Source organism: Oryctolagus cuniculus, chromosome 2 (assembly GCF_964237555.1).
Source record: "Oryctolagus cuniculus chromosome 2, mOryCun1.1, whole genome shotgun sequence".
Classification (NCBI taxonomy): Eukaryota; Metazoa; Chordata; class Mammalia; order Lagomorpha; family Leporidae; genus Oryctolagus; species Oryctolagus cuniculus.
Window position 1 is genome coordinate 88283925 of NC_091433.1, and position 23053 is coordinate 88306977.

At 52.6% G+C, this 23053-nt stretch overlaps 1 long non-coding RNA gene across 4 annotated transcripts in view; it reads left to right on the forward strand.

The window, feature by feature from the left end:
- The window catches only part of LOC103352163 (uncharacterized), a 56333-nt gene that overhangs the window by 811 nt on the left and 32469 nt on the right, over window positions 1-23053 (forward strand). For 3 of the 4 annotated variants that reach the window (XR_011386373.1, XR_007913968.2, XR_011386374.1), the window contains exons 2-3: window positions 8645-8743; window positions 10406-10506. This is a non-coding gene — a long non-coding RNA (uncharacterized lncRNA). The remainder of the gene's footprint in view (window positions 1-8644; window positions 8744-10405; window positions 10507-23053) is intronic. The other variant, XR_011386375.1, reaches the window with a different exon arrangement.

Below are 23053 nucleotides of genomic sequence, written 5' to 3' on the forward strand. Positions count from 1 at the left end.
CTGTGTCGTTCCTCCATGAAGAGGGGGAGCGACATAATGGTGCCGTGACTCGGATAGGAAACTTAGGAGGGAAGAAACGGGAAGAAGCAGGAAAATACCGGAGAGAGAGACTAGCGAAGAGCCTAGGGGAAAGCCAGACGAGAAAGGTGCCGGAAGAAGCTATGGAAAGCCTAGGCATAGACTCGGATATGGACTGTGGGAAAGAAGTTAGGATTGAAAGCGAAAGTGAAAGCTTTCATAGACTCGGATGCGGACTATGGTGGGGAAGCTAGGAGATTGAAAGCGAAAGTGAAACCTGGAGGAGGCTTGGACTCGGATACGGACTGTGGGGAGTAGCCAGGAGAAATGAGAGGAATATTGTTGGAAGAAAACTTAAGGAAACATACCGGGTAGAGAGAAATGTTAGGGAGGATGAAGCCGCGAGTGCAGGCCAAGCCATCTTGGAATTCTTCAAGTCACCCCGGGGAGCAAGAGGCGAAGATCTGGAACCAGAGGCAGAGACGTGGGCCGCCAGGATTCGCCAGGTTAGTCCGGGGAACTTGGACTGAATGCCGGTGGTGGCGGAAACATTCGCGAAAGCCGCCGCGTGCAGAGAGAGCACGGGGCGTTGGCGCGAGGCCGTGGTGCGGGCGCGAAGTGCGTGGAGACCGCGGAGCGTGCGCACAGAGCCGGGAACCCGCCGGCGGGGCGAGGCGCCGGGAAGCCGCGCAGAGCCGTGAAGCCGCCGCGGGGCGGGCGCCGGCGGGGCGAGGCGCCGGGAAGCCGCGCAAAGCCGGGAAGCTGCGCAGATGAGAGAGGCGCGGGCTGAAGCGGCTCAGCCGGGAAGCCGCCGAGAAGCAGCCTCGGGGCGGGCGCAGCCGGGAAGCTGCGGGGATAAGAATGAGAGCGGGAAGCCGCAGGGATAAGAGAAACAGAAGTTTAGAAGTAAAGTGAGAAAAATAGGAATGCTGGAAGATAGAAGTAAAATGGGAGAAATAGGAATGCCCGGAGATAGAGAAATAGAGAAAAATAAGGCCTCCCCTCAACATGCCAATGAGAAAGCTTGGATTCGGTCTGCCTAATCAAGTGAGGCGATGAGCACCTGCGGGCAGCTAGCAGCTTATGCACCGCAGGTCACCGAAGACAGGCACGAATTAACATCAGTAAAGCTTCCCCACAATGCAACAATTAGGAGGCTTGGATTCGGTCTGCCTGATTTAAGGCGGTAAGCGCCAGCAAAGCTCGACCAGAGTATGAGCTGCAGGTCACCGAAGATAGGCACGAACCAACACTAATAAGTCTCCCCCACAATAAGGCAATGAGAAGGCTTGGATTCGGTTTGCCTGATAGGTTTTGTAAGCCCCTGCGGGCAGAGCAGAGCATGCGCTGCAGGGCACCGAACACAGGCACGCATCAGCGCCTAAAAACCTCCTCACAACATGGCGAAGAGAGGACCCGGATTCGGTTTTCCTGATTGATAGGACTTGTAAGAGCCTGTGGCAACTCTAGCAAGTAGAGCAGAGTGTGTGCCGCGGGACACCGAAGACAGGCGCGTATCACCAAAAAATAAAAAGAAAGGGGGATCTGTGGGGAGCAGCTCGGACTAGACTAAGTTACTGGAATTAAGACTTATTCTATGCATCTGCTCTCCTCTGTGGGGAGCAGCTCGGACTAGACTAAGTTACTGGAATTAAGACTTACTCTATGCATCTGCTCTCCTACAATATGGCGCTGGGAGAGGAGAAAACAGCTTCTACCCAGCTGCCTCCAGTTCAACCAATAAACTGTAGGACTTGCTCCTGATTGGAGAGCAGCGTACTCGGCGTGTGGGCAGCCGAGTTAGGATTGGCGGAGGAGGACTATAAAGGAGGAGAGAGACGGCATGCACCAGGAACATCTAAGGGGAACATCTGAGGGAACACCTGTGCAGCCCCCGAGAGAACCGGCCGGCGGTGTGCCGCTCCCCTGCGGAAGTGGGGAATGTGGCCAGGGGGAACTGCCCTTCCATGGAGGTGGAAGGGATAGTAGCCAACCCGGGAAGAACCAGCAGCAAACCCGGGGAGGGCCGAGCAGACGAAAGAACAGCGCAGGGTCCTGTGTTGCTCCTCCATGAAGAGGGGGAGCGACACTGAGGGTTTGGCTTGCTGGGAGCTGGAGCGAGCGGGGGGAATGGGGCAAGGCAGGTGGACATTGAGCGCAGAAGTGTTGGTGTCAGGAGGACACGGTTTCCAATGCTGGCGCCACTTCTCTCTGCAGTCGTGGCTTTGGGGAAGTGACTAAGCCTCTCGCATTTATCACACGGGGAGAAATAGCGCCCACCTCAGAAGACTGTTGTTAAGGATTAGCTAAGATCTCCATAAAGCATTGAGCCTGGTGCCTGGCACATAATAGATGTTCAAGAAACGACGGCACATTTTTATTGTTAGCTGCAAAAGCAGGAAAGTGCGTGCTTGGGCAACGATTTCTGTCTCAGTCGAGGAGAACGGGGTTTATTTAGGGAATAGGCGGCTTTAAATTTACGATGGGGCTCAGACTGGATAGGGTCTTGAATGCCAAGTTCAGAAAGCGAACGTTTTTGGCAGAGGAGAGAGAATTAAGTGACCTGTTGAGATCTAGGAGAGTCATTCTCGCGCTCTCCCTCATTCCTTCAACACAGGCTCGCACTGGTGCTAAACTCCAGTGTCTCTGTGCGTGTGTGCTGCACACTTTCTCCAGGGATGTCTTCCTGTGTTTCAGAAGGCAGCAAGATCCTCTGAGTTGGGAAGTAACCAGGAAAGCTTTGGAACGTGTGAGCAAAGGGGTGGTTGGAAATAGAAGGGGAAACTGGGAATTTTAAAAAATGGCCATAATTCAAGGATCTGCCTGGCTTTTGCCTGTGGTAAGGCACAGGAAGCCTGAGAGGATGTTCCCACTTCTGCTTCCCCCTGGCGGGTCTTTTTGGAGAGGGGGACTGGAGTTGCTGTTCCCCTTTTGGGAGTCGTGATACTTGGGAAAAACCTTTTTTTTTTTTTTTAAAGGAATGAAACCCTTTTCCCCAAGATTTATTTATTTATTTGAAAGTCAGAGTTACACACACAGAGAGAGAAGGAGAGGGAGAGGGAGAGGGAGAAGGAGAGGGAGAGAGAGAGGGAGGGAGAGGGAGAGAGAGAGAGAAAGAGAAAGAGAGATCTTCCATCTGCTGGTTCACTCCCCAATTGGCCACAATGGCCGGAGCTGTGCCGATCCAAAGCCAGGAGCCAGGAGCTTCTTCGAGGTCTCCCACGTGGGTACAGGGGCCCAAGGACTTGGACCATCTTCTACTGCTTTCCCAGGCCATAGCAGAGAGCTGGATGGGAAGTGGAGCTGCCGGGACTCGAACCAGCGCCCATATGGGATGCTGGCACAGCAGGCAGTGGCTTTACCTGCTACACTACAGCGCCAGGTCCAGGGAAAAATCCCTTTTTACACAGGACCTTCGTGATGGCTTCCTTCCCGGAAGGTGACCTAGAGAGAGGCATTACAAAATATAAAATATGAATTCCTTCGGCCTTCCATCTTCACTTCTGGGCCTTTATCTTAAAGGAAACAATCAGACCAGAATGTCTGGTTTTTGTCTTGCTTAGACTAGCAAAGACATGGGGCTACCATTGTGGCCCAGCAGGTTAAGCCCCCGCCTGCAATGCCAGCATCCCATATGAACACCGGCTTGAGTCCTGGCTGCTCCACTGCTGCTCCAGCTCCCTGCTAATGCACCTGGGAAAGTAACAGAAGATGACCCTGCTGCTTGGGCCCCTGTTACCCATGTGGGAGATGGTGTTTCCGGCTCCTGGCTTTGGCTTGGACTGTTTGGCAAGTGAACCAATGGATGGAAGATCTTTCTTCCTCTCTACTGCCCTGTCACTATTTGATAAATAAATAAATCTTAAAAAAAAATGCTGAACACTTAAAAATCATGCAAATGTTGCGAGGGTGCCCCGGGCTCTGGGAGGTCCCCTGTGGAGCTGCACCTGAGGTGCAGGTCCTGTGCCGCGATTCTGCCGGCTGGTGTCACTTTTCAAGAAGGTAGAGTCTTGCAGGGAGGATGGTGAGGGAGGCGTGGACGAGGTCCGTCCAGTGATTGAGATTGGGAAGCATCTGGGTCTTGCTTGGGTGCAGCAGCTGGGGTGTGTTTGTTTGCTTTTTATTGATTTACTTGAGAGAGAGAGGGAGAAGGAGAAAGAGAGCTCCCCCTGTCTGCTGGTTCACTCCTCAAATGCGCACAATGCCTGGGACAGGGACTACCATCCAGGTCTCTACATGGGTGGTTAGGGACCCAAGTACTTGAGCTGCTGCCGCTGCCTCCCAGGTCTGTATTAGCAGGAAGCAGAAAGCAGGAGCTGGAACTGGGATGCAAACTCAGATACTGGGATACAGGACCCAGGCATCCTAACTAGCTGGCCCTGCGCAGTTCTGAAACCAGGAGCCAGGAGCAGCTTCTGGGTCTTCCACACAGGTGCAGGGGCCTAATTCCTTGGGCCATCTTCTGTGCCTTCCCAGCCCATCAGCAGGGGGCTGGATCAGACATGGAGCAGCATCCATACGGGATGCTTGCATTGCAGGTGGCAGCTGTAACAGCTGTGTCACAATGCTGCCCCCTCTTTTTTTTTTTTTTTTAAAGTTTATTTTGGTATGAAAAACCTGAAATCCATGCAGAGTTTTTAGGTAATATGCATTTTCCATGAACTTTTGCAAGAGTCCTCATATACCCATTTTTAAAAACAAGTTGTGGGCTGGCATGGTGGTGTAATGGGCTAAGCCTCTGCCTGTGGTGCTGGCGTCCCATATGGGTGCTGGTTTGTGTCCAGATGCTCCTCTTCCAATCCAGCTCTCTGCTATGGCCTGGGAAAGCAGTGGAAGATGGTCTGGTGCTTGGGCCCCTGCACCTGTGTGGGAGACCAGGTGGAGGCTCTTGGCTCCCAGGTTCAGATTGGCTCAGCTCCGGCTGTTGTGGCCATTTGGGGAGTGAACCAGCAGATGGAAGACCTCTCTCTGTCTCTCCCTTTGTCTGTCTGTAACTCTGCCTAAAAAAAAAAAAAAAAAAAAAGTTGCTCAGAAGATTTGAAAACGCCTGCTTTGAATCTGGCCTGCCTGTTTCTGTTGCTGATCACTCCCTGCAGGAGGAGTTGCAAACCAAGGAAGGACCACAGTGCAAGGAAGGAGGCCCTCAGTCCGCAGCAGCGAGGGTGATGGTGGTGGCGGCGGTGGAGCCTGCTTGCACCCTTAATTTGGCCAGAGGGGGTTAGCCGTGCACTGGAGTGGGGAAGAGAGCGCACGTGTGTGCCACTAGGTGTGGCCATGGGGTTTGCATTGGCTTCCTCTGCTGTTTGATTCATGCCTGCTTTGTGCAGGCATCCGTTTCCTCCTTAAGTAGAGCTGACAGTCATACCTGTCGGGTGGGCAGAGTGGCTGCTCCATCCGTGCCAGCTCTCCTCCCCTCTGGAGGATTCTCTGGGGTGCCTCTGTGTGGCCAGACTCGTGCCTCTTGAGGCCCTTGGTAAGGCAGTGGACAGTTAGTCAAACTGCACTGTGGCCGGAGCCCTCCACCGCCAGCTCCTGCTTCCTGGCAGGGCCCAACCTGGCTAACTTCTGTCTGAGCAGGTGAGGCGGCAGGCAGCAGATGGGTAGGCTATTTTTAGCTCCCTGCAGAGGATGACGTATGTGACTTCCAAGGCCCATACCTGGATCTGTGCTTATCAGACATATGCACACAGATCCAGCGTGAGGCCAAGGAGAAATTTCAACAGAATGACGCCAGGGAAGGGGCCTCGTCTTGGGCCAGGAAGGGCGCAGGTGTAACACAGTTCACTTTGGCTGGGCGTGCAGGTTGAGGTCCCTGCCTTAGGAAGTTGCCTCCCAAAGGTGCCATCTTCTCACAAAGCCCTGTGTCTGCGCCCGAGCCATCTCTCTTGCTGTGGCTGGAGGCTCCTGTGGAGGCTCGGTCCCCTGTGTCGGTGTTGAGAAACGACAAGACGGTTTTCTGCAGGGGGAGTTCTTGGTTCTGGTGGGACTGGATTAGGTACAAGAGTGGATTGCGATAGAGTCTGGCACCCACCTCTATCTCCGGCACGAGTGCTTCTCCCTCACGTGAGCCCACTGGCCCTTCTGCCATCCATGGGACTCTCGTCGGAAACTGAGCAGATGTGGGGACCATGCTCTCAGACTTCCAGGACCCTGAGCCCAGATAAACCTCTTTTGTTTGTAAATTACTCAGTTGAAGGTGTTCTGTCTCAGCAGCAGAAAGGGGACTGAGATCCCTCCCTAGCCTTCCTGTGCTTGGGTCCTGGTGAATGCCCACCAGTCTTCTCCCGCCTTTCCCTGACACCTGCAGGCAGTGTTACCCACCCACCATGGGCTGCCAGTCACCACTGCCCCAGTGGTTAACACACAGGGTTACAATCGGCTGCCTCTTCAGCCGAACCAAGACTCTGCAGCGGCCGGGGGCCTGTCTTCTTATAGTGTGTAGCTCCAGGATGTCACACGGAACTTGGCAGATGGTGGGTGTAGAGGCGTGATTAAACCGTATAAACCTGTCAGTTTTGTGACATCTTTCCTTCCTCTTGGCCCCCACAAAATATGCTACAACTTTGCATTAACTTTTTTAAAGGTTTTTTTTTTTTAAATTTATTTGAAAGGCAGAGTTATGGAGAGAGAGAGAGAGAAAGAGGGAGAGAAAAAGAGAGAGAGGAGAGAGAGAGAGAGAGAGCTTCCGTCCCCTAGTTCACTTCCCAGATGGCTTCAGGGCCCAAGTCTGGGCCAGGCCAAGCAAGGAGCCAAGAGCTTCTTCCAGGTCTCCCATGTGGGTGCAGGGCCCCAAGCACTTGGGCCATCTTCTGCTGCTTTCCCAGATGCACCAGCAGGGAGCTGGATCAGAAGAGGAGCAGCTGGGTCTCGAACTGGTGCCCACACGGGATGCTGGCATCCCAGGTAGAGTCTTAGCCTGCTATGTTACAACAGCAGCCCCACATTAATTCCTTTTTTAGTAAAAATGCATAGGAATGGCATTTGTTTTCAGTACGTCACAGCCACCCCGTGAAGCCACTGGAGCTGTGGGGACGAGAATGCAAGTCCCTGTCCCTTGTCGTCAGCTTAGGAGGTGCCTGTCTCAGAGTTCCTTGTCAACAGGGTGGCATTTGCACCTGCTGTGGCTCACGGCTGGATTTTGGCTGGACCAGGGCTGCCCCCAGTAGAGCTGCCTTCACCATAGGTAAAGCAACAGCTGTAGAAAAGCAGAGCGGCCTGGGGCCCCTCAGATTCAGGTGAGAGTGAGCATTTCCTGGAGCTTGATGAGCACGGATTGGCTTTGAAGGCTCAGAGGCTTCAGGTCCCACCAGTGTCCACAGGGTCAGGGCAGCACGGAGTAGCGCAGGGGAAGGTCTGCGCTGTGCTTGGGGCCCTCCATGCCGGCCTCTGTGTGGCGTTTCTGGATGCTGAGCCAGAAGGCCACTGCATGTACCCCTGGGTGCCCTGCCGCAGGTTCCACGACCTCTGTGGAGACAGAGTGTCAAGGATGCTAGAGAGAGGAAGCCTGGAGAAGCAATAGTCTGTCTGTCTGTCTGTCTTTCTTTCTTTATTTCTTTCTTTCTTTCTCTCTCTCTTTCTTTCTTTCTTTTTCAAGATTTGTTTTATGGAGCTGGCTCTGTGGTGTAGTGGGCTAAGCCTCTGCCTGTGGCACCAGCATCCTATATAGGTGCTGGTTCAAGTTTCAGCTGCTACTCTTCTGATCCAGCTCTCTGCTATGGCCTGGGAAAGCAGTAGAAGATGGCCCAAGTGCTTGGACTCCTGTACCCATGTGGGAGGAAGCTCCTGGCTCCTGGCTTCAGATCAGCCCTGCTCTGGCTGTTGAGGCCATTTGGGGAGTGAACCAGAAGATGGAAGACCTCTCTCTCTCTCTCTCTCTGCGCCTCTGCCTCTGCCTCTCTGTAGCTCTGCAGTTAGAAGGAGAGAGACAGAGAGGTCTTCCATCCACTGGTTCACTCCCCAAATGGCTGCAGCAGCTGGGGCTGGGCCAGGTCGAAGCCAGGAGCCAGGAGCTTTATCTGGTCTCCCACATGGGTACAGGGCCCCAAGCACTTGGGCCATCTTCCAGTGCTTTCCCAGCACACTAGCAGGGAGCAGGATCGGAAGTGAAACAGCTGAGATTGGAACTGGTGCCCATATGGGATGCTGGCACTGCAGGTGGTGGCTTAACTCACTACACCAGAACTCCAGGCCCACAATAGCCTTTCTAAGGAGATGGTGTGTGGATGGCTAGAAGAAGAATTCAGCCCAGAGTTAGACTCCGAAGCTTCTTCCTTGTCATCCTGTCTTGGAGCCTGGTTTCCAAGAGCCAGGTAAACATGAGGGCACCAGCCAGGGGCGGGGCGGGGAGGGTGAGGACCTGCTTGCAGTCCTGTCCCTGGATTTTCGTCGTTGCATCAACCAAATGAGATAGTAGAGCTCTGAGAACATGCTACTTCAGAGGGTGAAATTACAGACTCGTGGCAGCCAGAACGGCTATTTGCAGTAATGACTACTCTAGCACAGGTTGGAAAAGTCTAGTAAATGTTGCCCTCGTTTGAAATGTTGCCCCGATCCCTGCCCCACCACCAGCCCGCTGCCTTGCAGGTTGGGAGGCAGAGTGACTATTTTCTGCTTGTTTGTGTTTCAGAGCCAAGCTGTCTGGAACGACTGTCTGGAAGACGCTCTTCCCCGTCCTGGCCATGGCACCCGGCAATCAGAAGCCATTGGCGAACCCAGGGCTGCCTCGGTAAACATTTATAAGATCTGGAGGGATCATTAGCTGAGGGTAGAGGATGTCTTTGTTTCAACGTCTCCGTCACCATGAGTCCCAAACGGAATTCAACCTTTGCCCTTTAACTTATGGGAATTCAAGGGATGCCATGCGGAGAAGGAGAGGGAACACCGTCTGCACCTTAGAACATCAGATTCTGATGCCCAGGCTGCACTTCAGAGGGGTTAAGTTGGGGACCTGGGGGCTGGCGCTGTGGCACCGCAGGCTAAGCCTCTGTCTGTGATGCTGGCACCCATGTGAGTCTTGCTTGCTCCACTTCTGATCTAGCTTTCTGCTAATGCACCTGGGAAAGCAGTGGAAGATGACTCAAGTCCTTGGGGCCTTGCACCCTTGTGAGAGACCTGGATGGAGTTCTGGGCCCCTGGCTTCGCCCTGGCCCAGCCCCTGCCATTGTGGCCATTTGGGGAGTGAACCAGCAGATGGAAGATCTTTCTCTTTCTCTGTCTCTCCCCCTCTCTGTGTGACTCTGCCTTTCCAATAAGTACAATCTTTAAATAAAAAAAAAAAAAATCAGAGTCCCTGGGGGTGACGCCCAGGCACCTTATATTTTGCAAATCTCACCAAGTGATTCTACTGTGCAGCCGTGGCCAGGAACCACTGACTTACATGGTGCGGGGAGTTCGTGCAGCCCTGTGCCCGTGCTGGAAGCCCTGGGGCAGGACGAGGTGCAGGATGGGCTTCTTCTCTCCCCAGGGGGATCCTGCTTCCTTGTGCTCCTGCCACGCACATCTGTCTGTGCCCAGTGTGACGCTGGAGTGCCAAGATCTGCATTTCACTGGAGCGTCACCGATCCAGCCAGAGCCACAGGGATCTCTACTGTACTCCATGGAGGAGTTTAAGAGATTTTAAAGTGCAGCATTGGCCACAGGAGATGTTACTTTCCTCCTACTGTTACCTTTGCCACACATGCCGCCCCCGCATTCCTTTTCTTAGCGGCCCTCATGGAAATCTAAGCACCATCTTCATCCTTGTACATTTCCTCAGCCCCGTATCGGTCTCCAGGCCTCAAGGATGCTACTTCCGGCTCTGTCCCCGTGCTTTCTGCCCTGGCCGTGGGCTAGTCCTTGGTCTTGACTGTATTCCTGTCACCTGGACTGGCCTCATTCCTGTCTGTTCCATCGGCTGCCAGCCTTCCCAGCAAAGAGTCCACATAGAAATCGCCCACACCATTGCCTGCTTTGAGCTCTCATTACTTCCTGGTGCTTTTTTTTTTTTTTAAGATTTATTTTATTTATTATTTGAAAGTCAGAGTTACACAGAGAGAAGAGAGGCAGAGAGAGAGAAGTCTTCCATCCAATGGTTCACTCTCCAATGGCCACAATGGCTGGAGCTGCGCCGATCTGAAGCCAGGAGCCAGGAGCTTCTTCCAGGTCTCTCATGCAGGTGCAGGGGCCCAAGGACTTGGGCCATCTTCTACTGCTTTCCCAGGACATAGCAGAGAGCTGGATAGGAAGTGGAGCAGCCGGGTCTTGAACCGTCGCGCATATGGGATGCCGGCACTGCAGGCCAGGGCGTTAACCTGCTGCGCCACAGCGCCGGCCCTTCCTGTTGCTTTTCTAATAAGGTTGAAGCTCCCCAGCATGTCCGTGATGCTCTGAGTGCCACATACCTTTGCAGGAACCTCATCTTCCGTCAACTTAAGGACCTAGACTCCAGCCACATGTGAGGGTGGCGTCCCCTTTTTGAAGTCAAGAGATTGTGGAGAATGGAATTAAAAGGTAACTTGGTTTTGAAGTTGATGCAAAGTTTTCTATTTTTTAAAGATTTATTTATTTGAAATTATATATATAGAGAGAAACAGTGGGAGATACAGAGAGAGAGAGGAAAGATATCTTGCATCTGCTTGTTCACTCCCCAAATGGTCCCAATAGCTAGGCCTGGTCCAGGCCAAAGCCGGGAGCTGGGAACTCCGTCCAGGTCTCCCATGTGGGTGCAGGGGCCAAGCACCCAGGACGTCATCTGCTGCTTTCCCAGGCACGTTAGCCAGATGCTGGACAGGAAGTGGAGTAGCCGGGACTTGAACAAGTGCTCTCATGGGATACTGATGTTGCAGGCAGTGGATTAGCTTAATCTGTTGTGCCAAAACACCTGCCCCCATAGATTTTTCTTAATACACATTTCCTATGAACTTTTTGAAGACCCCCCTCATATGCAAGGATTTCATACATTTTTTGGCACCAAAATAAAAATAAAACTTATCTTTTAATTTATTTTTTCCATGAACTTTTAAAAAATAAGCAATTCCAATTTAGAAGAATTGAATTGCTGGCTTTAAAAATTTTATATTTTTATTTATTTTCAAAGATTACTTAAAAGTCAGAGTTATGGGATGAGGGGAAGAGAGAGAGAGAAAGAAAGAGAGAGAGAGAGAAAAGAGGGGGGAAATCTTCTGTCTGCTGGTTGATTCCCCAGGTGGCCGCAACAGCCAGGTCTGGGCCAGGCCAAAGCCAGGATCCAGGAGCTTCTTCTGGGTCTCCCATGTGGGTAGCAAGGGCCCTAACACTCGGCCCATCTTCTGCTGCTTTTCCCAGGCTAGTAAAAGAGTGCTGGCTTGGAAGCAGATCATCGAAACATGAATGGAGCCCCTAGGGGATGCTGGTGTCACAGGCCGTGGCTTTACCCTCTGCACCACAACTCTGGCTCCTTTATTGATTTATTTATTTGAAAAGCAGAAAGAGGGAGAGGGAGAAGGAGAGAAAGAGGAGGAGGAGGGGGAGGAGGAGGAAGAGGAGAGAGAGAGAGAGCGATGTCCTATCTGCTGGTTCAATCCCCAGGTGCTTGCAGTAGCTGGGTCTTGAGCCAGGAGCTGGGAGCTCAGTCTGGGTCTCCCATGTGGACAGCAGGAACCTGATTACCTGCCGCCCAGATTCTGCGTTAGCAGAGAACCAGAATGGGGAGGAGAACCAGGACTTGAACCCAGGCCCTCCAGTATGGGATACTGGCGTCCCAACTGGCGTCTTAAGTGCTAGGTCAGACACCCACCCCATCCGCAGTTTCTCCAGTGCCCTCGTAGAACTCTGCTTCCCATGAGGCTTTGCGTGCGCTCTTGCCCCGGCTGGCTATCCTGTTCCCTCTCCAGGCAGGCCAGGCACTTCTCCCCTGTCTCGGAAGGGCCAGCCCTGGTGTCCCAGCCCCCTCCTTCCCCAAGCTGCATCAGATGCCCGCTCCTGGGGCCCTCCCTGGTGGGGCCAGAACGTCCTGACCCCACCCAGGAAAAGCACACGCCTTTCCTTCTCTGTCGAGTGCCCTGGCTGATCGTACTTTCTTTGCACCTGTGGTGCCTTCCTAGCCCCTGGAGGAAGCCGCTGTAGTCAGCGCCTGACCTGGCTCTGATGGTTCCCCTCTTTTGCTGATCTGAAGCCCGTTCTAGACCAGCTTGGCTCCTGCAGAACTCTGAGGGAGAGGATGCTGGGCGCAGGCCGCCCCTCCCGCCCCCGTGGAATCTTTCCGTTCCAAAGCTGTTTCTCCTTTCTTTGAGGCCTCTTTCCCAGGGACTCTAGAATTCTTTCTCTCCTTATCAAAATACTGTCTCAGAGTGAGGATATTTACTCTGCAACACAACTGCGGAGACCTTTCCCAGGCTTATTTGTGTGTGTGTTTAATATCACTGCTTAAAAAATATTTTATTTGCTGCATTGAGCATACTGCCTTTTAAAGTATATTCTTGGTAACTGTGATAGCAAAAGGATTCATGGGAGTCATTGTATTTTAGCAGAAAAAAGTTCAAAGGAACAAATTTCTGTTTTTTTTTTTTTTTTAAGGGTTATTTATTTGTTTGAAAGAATTACGGGGGCGGGGGGGGGGCTTCCATCTGCTGGTTCACTCCCCAAATGGTCGCAACAGCCAGAGCTGGGCTGAACCGAAGCCAGGAGCCAGGAGCTTCTTCCAGGTCTCCCATGTGGGTGCAGGGGCCCAAGCACTTGGGCCATTTTCCACTGCTTTCCCAGGCCATAGCAGAGAGCTGGATTGGAAGTGGAGCAGCCGGGACTTGAACCAGCACCCATATGGGATGCCGGCACTGCAGGCAGTGGCTTTACCCGCTACACCACAGCGTCGGCCTCAGGAATTATTTTTTAATTGTGGAACTTTCAGATCTTAGCAGGAGAAGGCAGAGGAAACATTTGAGGGCGAGACAACCTTTTCCCAGGACTGTCAGGTGGTCTGTGCCAGTGGCGGACTGGGAGAGGGTCAAGTTTACCTTGTTGTGCACAGCGGGAAGAACAAAGCAGAGAGAGATCACACAGGTTGAATGTCTCTCTTGGCTCACTCCGCACACCTCCCTGTGGGGCGTCTGCCTGGGGAAGCTGTGTCTCAGGGCTTGCAAGAGCTAAGGGTCATGAAATCAGAGCCGCCCATGGAAGTGTCTCGTCAAAAGGCAAGGAGTGCAGAGTTAGAAAGCCCGGAGAATGGAATCAAGACACGAGCCCAGGGAGGCGCAGGTCAGGCCCCTGCTGGAGGGGCTGGAGGCAGAGCAGAGGGAGACAGTGAAGAGAGGGGAGCTCAGGGTATGTGGCCGCTCACAGCCCAAGCCCCCGACATGAGGCACGCGGGGTGTGCCTTAGAGGTGGCCTGTGGCAAGGCCTGGGGACTGTGCTGTGCAGGTTTCAGGTCTCAGGTTCTGGCCAAGGTGTGAGCCTGCCTCCTGAGTCTGTGACTCCTAGGACACAGAGACCATCAGCAGGGGCTGGCTTGGCCCCTTTCTGGGGTGAACACCTGCTGCGCCATCAGCCTCTGTGTAGTTTTTGGCCGGTCAGGTTCCTGCCATCACTGGTGTGGAAATGCAAGGAGTGCATTGGAGTCCCCAGCAGGCTTCCAGCCAGCACCCACTGGCCTTTGGGCCAGGCCGTCAAGGGGGCTTGTTCCCGCCCAGCAGCCCCTCCTTTGGAAGTGCATGTGGCCAGTGGGCAGTGTCCAGCTTGGCCACGGTCTGAGGGACTCTCAGACCTACCTGACACCTGCTCTTGCTTTCCCTGGTGGTAGCTGCGGGTCCCTCACTCAGAGACAGGAGACTGCGTGTGGCGTAGAGGTAGGGCAGGGAGTGGCCACTCAGCCTCACGGGGGCCTGGAGTGACCCATCTCTGTCTTTTTCCCTTTGACATCTTTTATTACATTAAAAAAATTCTCAAATCTGGATGAACATGGAATACTTGCACACATTTTTTCTGGAATACTGTACAATATTTCAACACATGTATATGGCACAGACTGTTCAAATCGGGCAGCCAGCCTTCCCATCTCTTCACCTTTTGCTTGTGTTTGGAGCCTACCAGCCGCTGTCCCGCCATGGTTTGTGCAGTATGCAGTCCTACACTCTGCACTGTAGTCACCCACGTGCTGCGGAACACCAGGGCTCCTTAGCTCTGTCTGACAGTGCTTCCATTGTGACCCAGCCTCCCTCTGTCTCTTCTGCCTCCAGTATTAACAGCCTCCAGGGGTTGGTGCTGTGGTGTAGTAGGTTAATCCTCAGCCTGCAGTGTCGGCATCCCATATGGGTGCCGGTTCGAGTCCTGGCTGCTCCACTTCTGATCCAGCTCTCTGCTTATGGCTTGAGGAAGCAGAAGAAGATGGCCCAAGTCCTTGGGCCCCTGCACCCGTGTGGGAGACCCAGAAAAAGCTCCTGGCTCCTGGCTTCGGATCAGCACAGCTCCAGCCATTGTTGCCATTTGGGGAGTGAACCAGTGGATAGAAGACCTCTCTCTCCCTCTCACTGTCTGTAGCTACCTCTCAAATAAATAAATAAAATAAAATAAAAACAGTCTCTAGTAATTCCTGTTCTATGTTCACATCACCACTTTCTTTTAAATTTATTTTAAATGAGATATGTGTCTTTTTGGGACTGGCTTATTTCACCAGTGTAATGGTTTCCAGTTGATCCCTTTTGTTGCAAAAGCCTTGATATTTTTTTTTACAGCTCAGTAGTACTCCATTCACCATTTTTTTTTTTTTTAACCTTCCACATATGAGAGAACAGGCAGTGTTTTTCTGTGTCTGGCCTATTCTACTCAACAATGGGTTCTACCCATTGGGCTGCAAATGTCAGGATTTCATGCCTTTTCATGGCTGACTCGTATTCCACAGTGTACAAATACCTCATTTTCTTTACCCATGGGTGGGCACCTAGGCTGGGCCCATAGCCTGGCGACTGGGAACAGTGCAGCAGTAACTGGGAGTGCAGGTGTCTCTGGCATGCTGATTTCAGTTTCTTCAGAGAGACGCCTCACTTCCTTTCTACCCCGTTTTCCACTATCCCCTGATTCCTAAATAGGATTTCATTTATTTATTCCAAGACACCGTGCCTCCTTAGGATGCAAACGTCCCTCTCTTTAGTCATTTGGCTCTGCACTTGCCAGCTCCTAAGAGGGGTGGGGCCTCAGCAGAAGGGAGCCTCTGGAGGAGGGAGGGGCTGGGTGGCAGGTGTCGTGCATTTGGGGAGAGCAGGAGCTGAAAGGTGGGAAATGTGTGTGCAGGGTGTGGAGGCCAAAAGCATGCACTTCCAGTCAGCCTCTAGCGTGGGCCAGGAGCTTTGGGCTGATGAAGAATTTTGTACTAATTCTCAGCATGAAAGGAGCATTTTTTTTTTTTTTTTTTTTTTTTAGATTTAGGAAGATTTATTAGAGTCAAAGACCTCCAGCCAGAGCAGCATGGAGGGGGAACTCCAAGAGAGGAAAAAACCCAAAGAATCTTGTAGCATTGGGGTTTTTAAGTGAAACTTTGAAGAAAAAAAAAAAACTTGACAATCAGACAATCAGATTGGCATTCAGTTACCAAGTGGGGATAAACCCCAAAGGACCTGATTTGGAAGGAGTATTTTTGAACTTGAAGTTTGGACCTGGAACTGTTTTAAATCAGGCCATTTGGAATATTTATGGGGTCAACATGACATTTTTTTTTTAAGATTTATTTATTTGAAAGGCAGAGTTAGAGAGAGAGAGACAGAGAGCACTTCCATGTGCCGGTTCACTCTCCAGATGGCCACAACAGCCAGGTTTGGGCCACACTGCAGCCAGGAGTCAAAAGCTTCATCTGGGTCTCCCATGTAGGCGCAGGGGCCCAAGCACTTGGGCTGTTTTCTGTTGCTTTCCCAGGCGCATCAGCAAGGGAGCTGGGTTGGAAGTAGAACAGCAGGGACTGGAACTGGCACCCATATGGGATGCTGGCACTGCAGGCAGCAGCTTAACCTGCTGTGCCACAGTGCCGGCCCTGAGCATGACTTTTTTAATATTTATTTATTTATTTATTTAATTGAAAGGCAGAGTGACAAGAGTCGGGAGGCACAGAGAGGGAGAGGAATCTTCTAATCCCCAAGTAGTCACAAGAGCCAGCCAGGGCTGGGCCAGGCTGAAGCCAGGAGCCTGGAACTCAATCTGGGTCTGCCATGTGGGTGACAGGGGCCCAAGTGCTTAGGCCATCCTCAGCTGCCCTCCCAGGTGCATTAGCAGGGAGCTGGATTGGAAGTAGAGCAGGTGGGACAAGCTGGTGCTGCAGCATGGGATGTCTCAGGTGGCGGCTTGACCCGCAGCACCACAGTGCCAACCCCAGCATGGAAATCTAGGTGGAAACTTCCAGAACATCCAGGCTGCCTGGTGGCCATTGTTGTGGCCATCAGAGATGGTGGGCGCCACTGGTGGGGGCCATCTGCTGACCTCCGTCTCGTCCTGCGTTCCACGAACTTTCAGAGGATGGGGAGGGACATGCCCAGCTGGGGGTCCTGTCCTGGTCAGTCTGCCTCTTCTTCCAGCACAGGCACAGCCCTACCAGGAACTGTCGCTTGCCCCCAGAGTTCAGCCAAATGGGCGCGAATCCAAGAGCCTCCTCGCTCTCCTTGTCTTGTGGTCTGATCGTGAGTTTTTCTTCTGTGGGAAGGAAAGGAAGAAAAGAGAGAGAGTCAAAAAAAGGACTGGGTGGGGTGAGAAACGAGCGAAACACAAACAGGACAGGAACACACTAACCCAAACCCTCTGAACTCCTTGGAGGAGGCCACCCGTCTGGTTTCTGGCAAGGTCTGGGGTCAGCCTGGAGCTTATTTTGCATTTTTTTTCTCTCGCTCCTTTTTTTTTTTTTTTTTTTTAGGAGTATTTTATTTATTTGAAAGGCAGAGTTACAGAGACAGAGACAGAGATCTTCTATCTGCTGGTTCACTCCCTAAGTGGGTGCGAGAGCCAGGGCTGGGCCAGGCTGAAGCCAGGAGCCTGGAGCTCCATCTGGGTCTCCCAGGCGGGTGGCAGGGGCCCAGGCACTTGGGCCGTCGCCTGTTGCGTCCCAGGCACATTAGCCTGGAGCTGGACCAGAAGTGGAACTTCAGGGACTTGAATTGGTGCTCACATGGGATGTTGGTGGCATCAGAGTGGTGGCTTACCCTGCTGTGACACAACACAGGCCCCGTATTTTGCATTTATTGGCGGGAAGGGCCAGAGTTCTCTAGTTTTGCGGCAGAGAAAACAGTCGGGTAGAGTATAAGGCCTGAGGAAACAATATGAAATGTTCTGTGCTATCATAGGAGAGTTTCTAGCTATATTCTATTATAGCAACAGCTCAATGTCACCTACGGGGCCAGCACTGTGGCATAGCAGATCAAGCCAAAGCTTGCGACACCGGCATCCCATATGAATGCTGGTTCAAGTCCCAGCAGCTCTGCTTCCCGTCATGCTCTCTGCCAATGAAACTGGGAAGGCAACAGAAGATGACCTAGGTGTTTGGGCCCCTGCCACCCACCTGGGAGACCCAGATGGAGCTCCTGGCTCTTTGTTTCAGCCTGGCCCAGCCCTGGCTGTTGCAGCCATTTGGGGAGTGAACCAGTGAATGGAAGAGCTCTCTTTCTTTCTGTCACTCTGGCTTTCAAATAAATCTTTAAAAATGAAAAATAAGTCACTGCTACATTTGCAGGCCCAGAGGAAGGCCTGTATGCCCCCTCCCAGCCTCCCTGACAGCTCCCTTCTCATCTCTTGTCAGAGAGCACTAAGCCACTGTGTATATGTGAGCCAGTTTTTTCTTGTGAGCTTGTCTCATGCTCCTTGGCAGGATGCGCGTCTGCTTCATTCTTCCTGCGGTGCTGATGAAGCCATGCCTGCAGCAGGTGCTCCGTGAACTTGGCCATGGCCTTACTGGCTCCAGCTGCAGAGGCTTCAACCCTGGGGCCAGCAGGGACCTCCCACTGCACAGCCCCTCTCTCTCCAGCTCTGGGAGCTGTGTGATGGCCACGGGGCGGGAGCAGTTCTCTCAGGTCCACCTGTGTCTGTGTTTGACCTTGGTGGAGCCGCTTCGCCTCTCTGCCGTGTGCCTGCTGGGCCCTGTGTCTCCTGCTGCACACTCAGGCTCTCCCATCTGTGCACGGAATACTGCAGATTCTGGGATGGAACGCAGGCTGTCCAGGTGCGAGTGATTGCTACTTTTCTACAGCAGACATCTCTCCGTTTTCCTTTTAAGTTGTCTTTGAAATTAAACTAAAAGAGAAATATTTGCACAGAGATTTCCCCAAGGCCGTTTTTAATACACCTGGTAATCAGCCCTGGTTTTCAAAAGCATGGTCACTATTGCTTTAAAAATATTGCATCATTTGACAAAAAAAAAAAAAAAATCCTCTTGCGAATGTTCCGGATGAACTTTTTTTTCTTTTTCAATTGAAAAGGTTTTCCAATGGGGCTCGTTCCTTCCCTGTTGGTCTGAGGTGCATCCCTGCCACCACTCAGTTCAGGGAGGAGGAACTTAGAGTGACCAGTCCTGCAGTAGAGCAAGATCGAGATCTCCTCAACCTCCTTTACTTTTGGGGGATGTAAGTGCCTTTACGGTAGAGGAGAGATAGGGATCTTTTTTTAAAAGATTTATTTATTTGAAAGAGTTACAGGGAGAGGTAGAGACAGAGAGAGAGAGAGAGAGGTCTTCCACCTGCTGGTTCACTCCCCAAATGGCTGCAACAGCCAGAACTGAGCTGTTCTGAAGTCAGGAGCCAGGAGTTTCCTCCAGGTTACCCATGTGGATGCAAGGGCCCAAGGACTTGGGTCATCTTCCACTACTTTCCCAGGCGAATTAGTAGGGAGCTGGATCAGAAGTGGAGCAGCCAGGACTTGAACCGGTGCCTGTATGGGATGCGGGCGCTGCAGCTGGGGCTTTAACCACTGTGCCACAGCACTGGCCCTAGGGAGTTAGACTTTTATATGGCACACACCCTGCTCTGATTTTTTCTCTCACTCACCCCACATCATCTTCATAAAGGGTAAGTGGTAGCCATGGCAGGCTCTGTTACCTTTGAGTGTTTTGCGTTTCACCTGTTTTTGTGAGTGGCATTGCAATGTCATTATGGGGAGTCCCCTCTCCTCTGGACACAGGGTCAGTTGTGGTCATTCCCCAGATGTCTGCTGCTCCCTAGCCATGGGCAGGCGTGTAACTTTTGCTAGGCTGGTTGGATGCTTATTTTCTTTTCTTTTTTTTTTTTTTTTTGACAGGCAGAGTGGATAGTGAGAGAGAGACAGAGAGAAAGGTCTTCCTTTGCCGTTGGTTCACCCTCCAATGGCTGCCACGGCCGGTGCACCGCGCTGATCCCATGGCAGGAGCCAGGTGCTTCTCCTGGTCTCCCATGGGGTGCAGGGCCCAAGGACTTGGGCCATCCTCCACTGCACTCCCTGGCCACAGCAGAGAGCTGGCCTGGAAGAGGGGCAACCGGGACAGAATCCGGCGCCCCGACGAGGACTAGAACCCGGTGTGCCGGCGCCGCAAGGCGGAGGATTAGCCTAGTGAGCCGCAGCGCTGGCCTGGATGCTTATTTTCATTGGTAATACTTTCCACTGAACTTTTATTTAACTGGAGTATTTGATGTACTCTTAGTGTTACCAAATTTAGCAAATAAAAATACAGATAGCACTCACAGTTAAATTTGAGTTTGAGATAAACAATGGATACTTTTAAAAGTATAAGTGAATCCCCAGGAGTGCAGGGGATATACTTATGCTAAAATATGTCTATTGTTCTTCTGAAATTCAAATTTAATTGGGTGTCCCATTTCACCTGCTAACCTCATCCACAGGCTAGGATGTACCTACTCCTGGCTGCTATGGTGGCAGCAGGAGTGGGGCGGGTGGAGACTCAGCTGTTGGTCCCGCAGCTGGCTGGTACCCAAACAGCCCAAGGTTGCTCCCACAGTCGTCTTGTGCCAGACATTGGGTGGGGACAGGCGCCCACAGCTTCTCGGAAAGGCTAGGTCAGCAAACGAAAACAAAACAGTGACCCCTCTGTTAATAAAGAAGAGGCAGGCCGTGGACTCCACTGGGTCCAGGTCCACAGCCAGAGGTGCAAAGCACACAGTGGCTTCGCAGTGTGCTCCCTCAGTAGGAGGCAAGGAATCCTCAGGATCACAGGGACCGTTAGATGCCAATTAAAATGTTGGCCAGGGGCAGGCGCTGTGGGATAGCGGGTAAAGCCACTGCCTGCAGTGCCAGCATCCCCTGTAGACGCTGGTTCGAGACCCGGCTTTTCTACTTCCAATCCAGCTCCCTGCTATGGCCTGGGAAAGCAGTAGAAGATGGCCCAAGTCCTCGGACCCCTGCACCCACATGGGAGACCTGGAGGAAGCTCCTGGCTCCTGGCTTTGGATCGGCGCAGCTCCAGCTGTTGTGGCCATCTGAGGAGTGAACCAGTGGATGGAAGATCTCTCTCTCTCTCTCTCTCTCTCTCTCTCTCTCTCTCTCTCTCTGCCTCTCCTTCTCTCTTTGTGTAGCTCTGACTTTCAAATAAATAAATAAATAAATCTTAAAAAAAAAAAAAGAAAAAAAACTGTTGGCCAATGGGCCCGAGCCTGATGAGTTTTCAATTTCAGGACAGCTGTGAATGAGGCTGGGAGAGATTCAGCTGGGGCTTAAGAAGGGAGGAAGCTGGCTGGGAACCCGGCCTGGGGCAGGCGGATCTGGATTGGACTCTGCAAGGAACCCAAGAAGGAGCCTGTGTGCCATCAGGGGTGGGCCAGAGGGGAGACCTCGGCCCTGGATTGTGCCTGCAGGTGGGTGTCCCTGACAGGAGCCAGCTGCCCGCCAGGCGGGGGAGACGTCCGCACACAGCACTCCATGGAGACCATAGCTCGCCTCTGGGCTGGGGCACACTGGCTTCCGGGCAGTGTCAGTACTGCTGTGATCAGCCATCTTGTGAAATCGCAGTTATGTCGCCCAGCTGGTCTGTTTGGGGTGTTAAATCTGATGGCTTGCTTCATGCAAACGTTTGTAATAAACCCCTCTTTTGGAGATATCCTCAGAACCTGGAAATGAGGGCTGGGGCTCTGGCGCAGCGACTTAAACCATCTCTTGGGATGGCCGGCTGTGGGGAGCAACCCGGACTAGACTAAGTTACTGGAATTAAGACTTATTCTATGCATCTGCTCTCCCACAATGTGGCGCTGAGAAGGGAGAAACAGCTTCTACACAGCTGCCTCCAGTTCAACCAATAAACTGTAGGACCTACTCCTGATTGGAGGAGAGCAGCGTACTCGGCGCGTGGGTAGCAGAGTTGGGATTGGTGGAAGAGGACTATAAAGGAGGAGAGAGACAACATGCACCAGGAACATCTAAGGGGAACATCTATCTGAAGGAACACCTGTGCAGCCCCCGAGAGAGCCGGCCGGCGGTGTGCCGCTCCCCCGCGGAAGTGGGGAAAGTGGCTAGGGGGAACCGCCCTTCCACGGAGGTGGAAGGGATGGTAGCCAACCCGGGAAGAACCAGCAGCAAACCCGGGAAGGGCCGAGCAGACAAAAGAACAACGCAGGGTCCTGTGTCGTTCCTCCATGAAGGCGGGGAGCGACAGCCGGCATTCCATATTGGGGTGCCTGGGTTGGAGTCCCAGCTGCTCCACATCCATTCCAGCTCGCTGCTAGCACGCCTGGGAAGACAGTGGATGGTGGCCCAAGTGATTGGGCCCCTGTCACCCATGTGGGAGACCAGGATGGAGTTCTAGCCTGTTGGCTTCAGCCTCGCCTGGCCATCTGGGGAGTGAACCAGCAGTTGGGAGATCTCTCTCTCTCTTTCTTTCTCAGTTGCTCTTTCAAATAAAAGCAAATATATTTTTTAAAAGACTTATTTATTTGAGAGGCAGCCAGGACTCAAACTGGTGCCCACATGGGATGCCAGTGCTGCAGGCAGAGGCTTAGCTCTGTACACCACAGAGCCGGCCCCAATAAATCATTTTTTTAAGAAACAACCTAGATGGGGCTGGCGCTGTGGTGCAGCGGATTAACGCCCTGGCCTGAAGCACCGGCATCCAATATGGGTGCTGGTTCTAGTCCCAGCTGCTCCACTTCCAATCCAGCTCTCTGCTATGGCCTGGGATAGCAATGGAAGATGGGCCAAGTCCTTGGGCCCCTGCACCCATGTGGGAGACCCGGAAGAAGCTCCTGGCTCCTGGCTTCAGATAGGCACAGTTCCGGCCGTTGTGGCCAATTGGGGAGTGAACTATTGGATGGAAGACCTCTCTCTCTCTCTCTCTGCCTCTCCTCTCTCTGTGTAACTCTGACTCTCAAGTAAACAATAAATAAATAAAATCTTGTATAAAGAAAAAACCACCTAGAAGTTGCCAAGACCTCTCTTGACTTCTACCATTTCTGGGACAGCCCCTGGGGGAGCCATGCCCCCAGCAGTGCCCCGCCCCCAGCAGTGCCCCCTCAACAAAGTTGCTGAAAAGCAGTGAAGACTTGAGCTGGAGTCAGGTTCACTTTCATGGCCAGTGGATGTGCCTGGCCTGCTCTCAGGCCCTGCCCTGGACACCCCCTGATTTCTCTGCTTGCTGATGCTTGAAATTAAATTCCTAGACCAGGGAACAAGACCCTTTCAAGGGGCATGGGGGTGGTAAGGAAAGAAAATTAGATCCCGAGGGTAGGGGTGGGGGTGGGGGTGGAGTGTTGGCAAACATTTCAGCAGAACAGGGAGGCTGAGCCCAGACGTCAGAGGCTGCGTAAGTCAGCCCAGGCCCTGCTGCGCGGTGAGGGGCGCTCAGGCTTAGGGCTCTCTCTCAGGGCTTGTCCTGGCTCCATCGTGTTCATCTGTGTGACATCACGCCAGGTGCCGCCCCTCTGTACTGCAATTTTCCTATCAGCGAAAAGAGGATAATAGCATTATCTTCCTTACAGGTTTGCTCTGGGGGATAGGAGTTCGGAGCAACAGTTAAGACACCCGGATCCCACATCAGAGTACCTGGGTTAAGTCCTGGCTGCTTTATTTCCAATCCAGCTTCCAGCTAATGCAGACCCTGGGAGGCAGCAGATGATGGCTCAAGTACTAGGGCCCCAGCCACCCA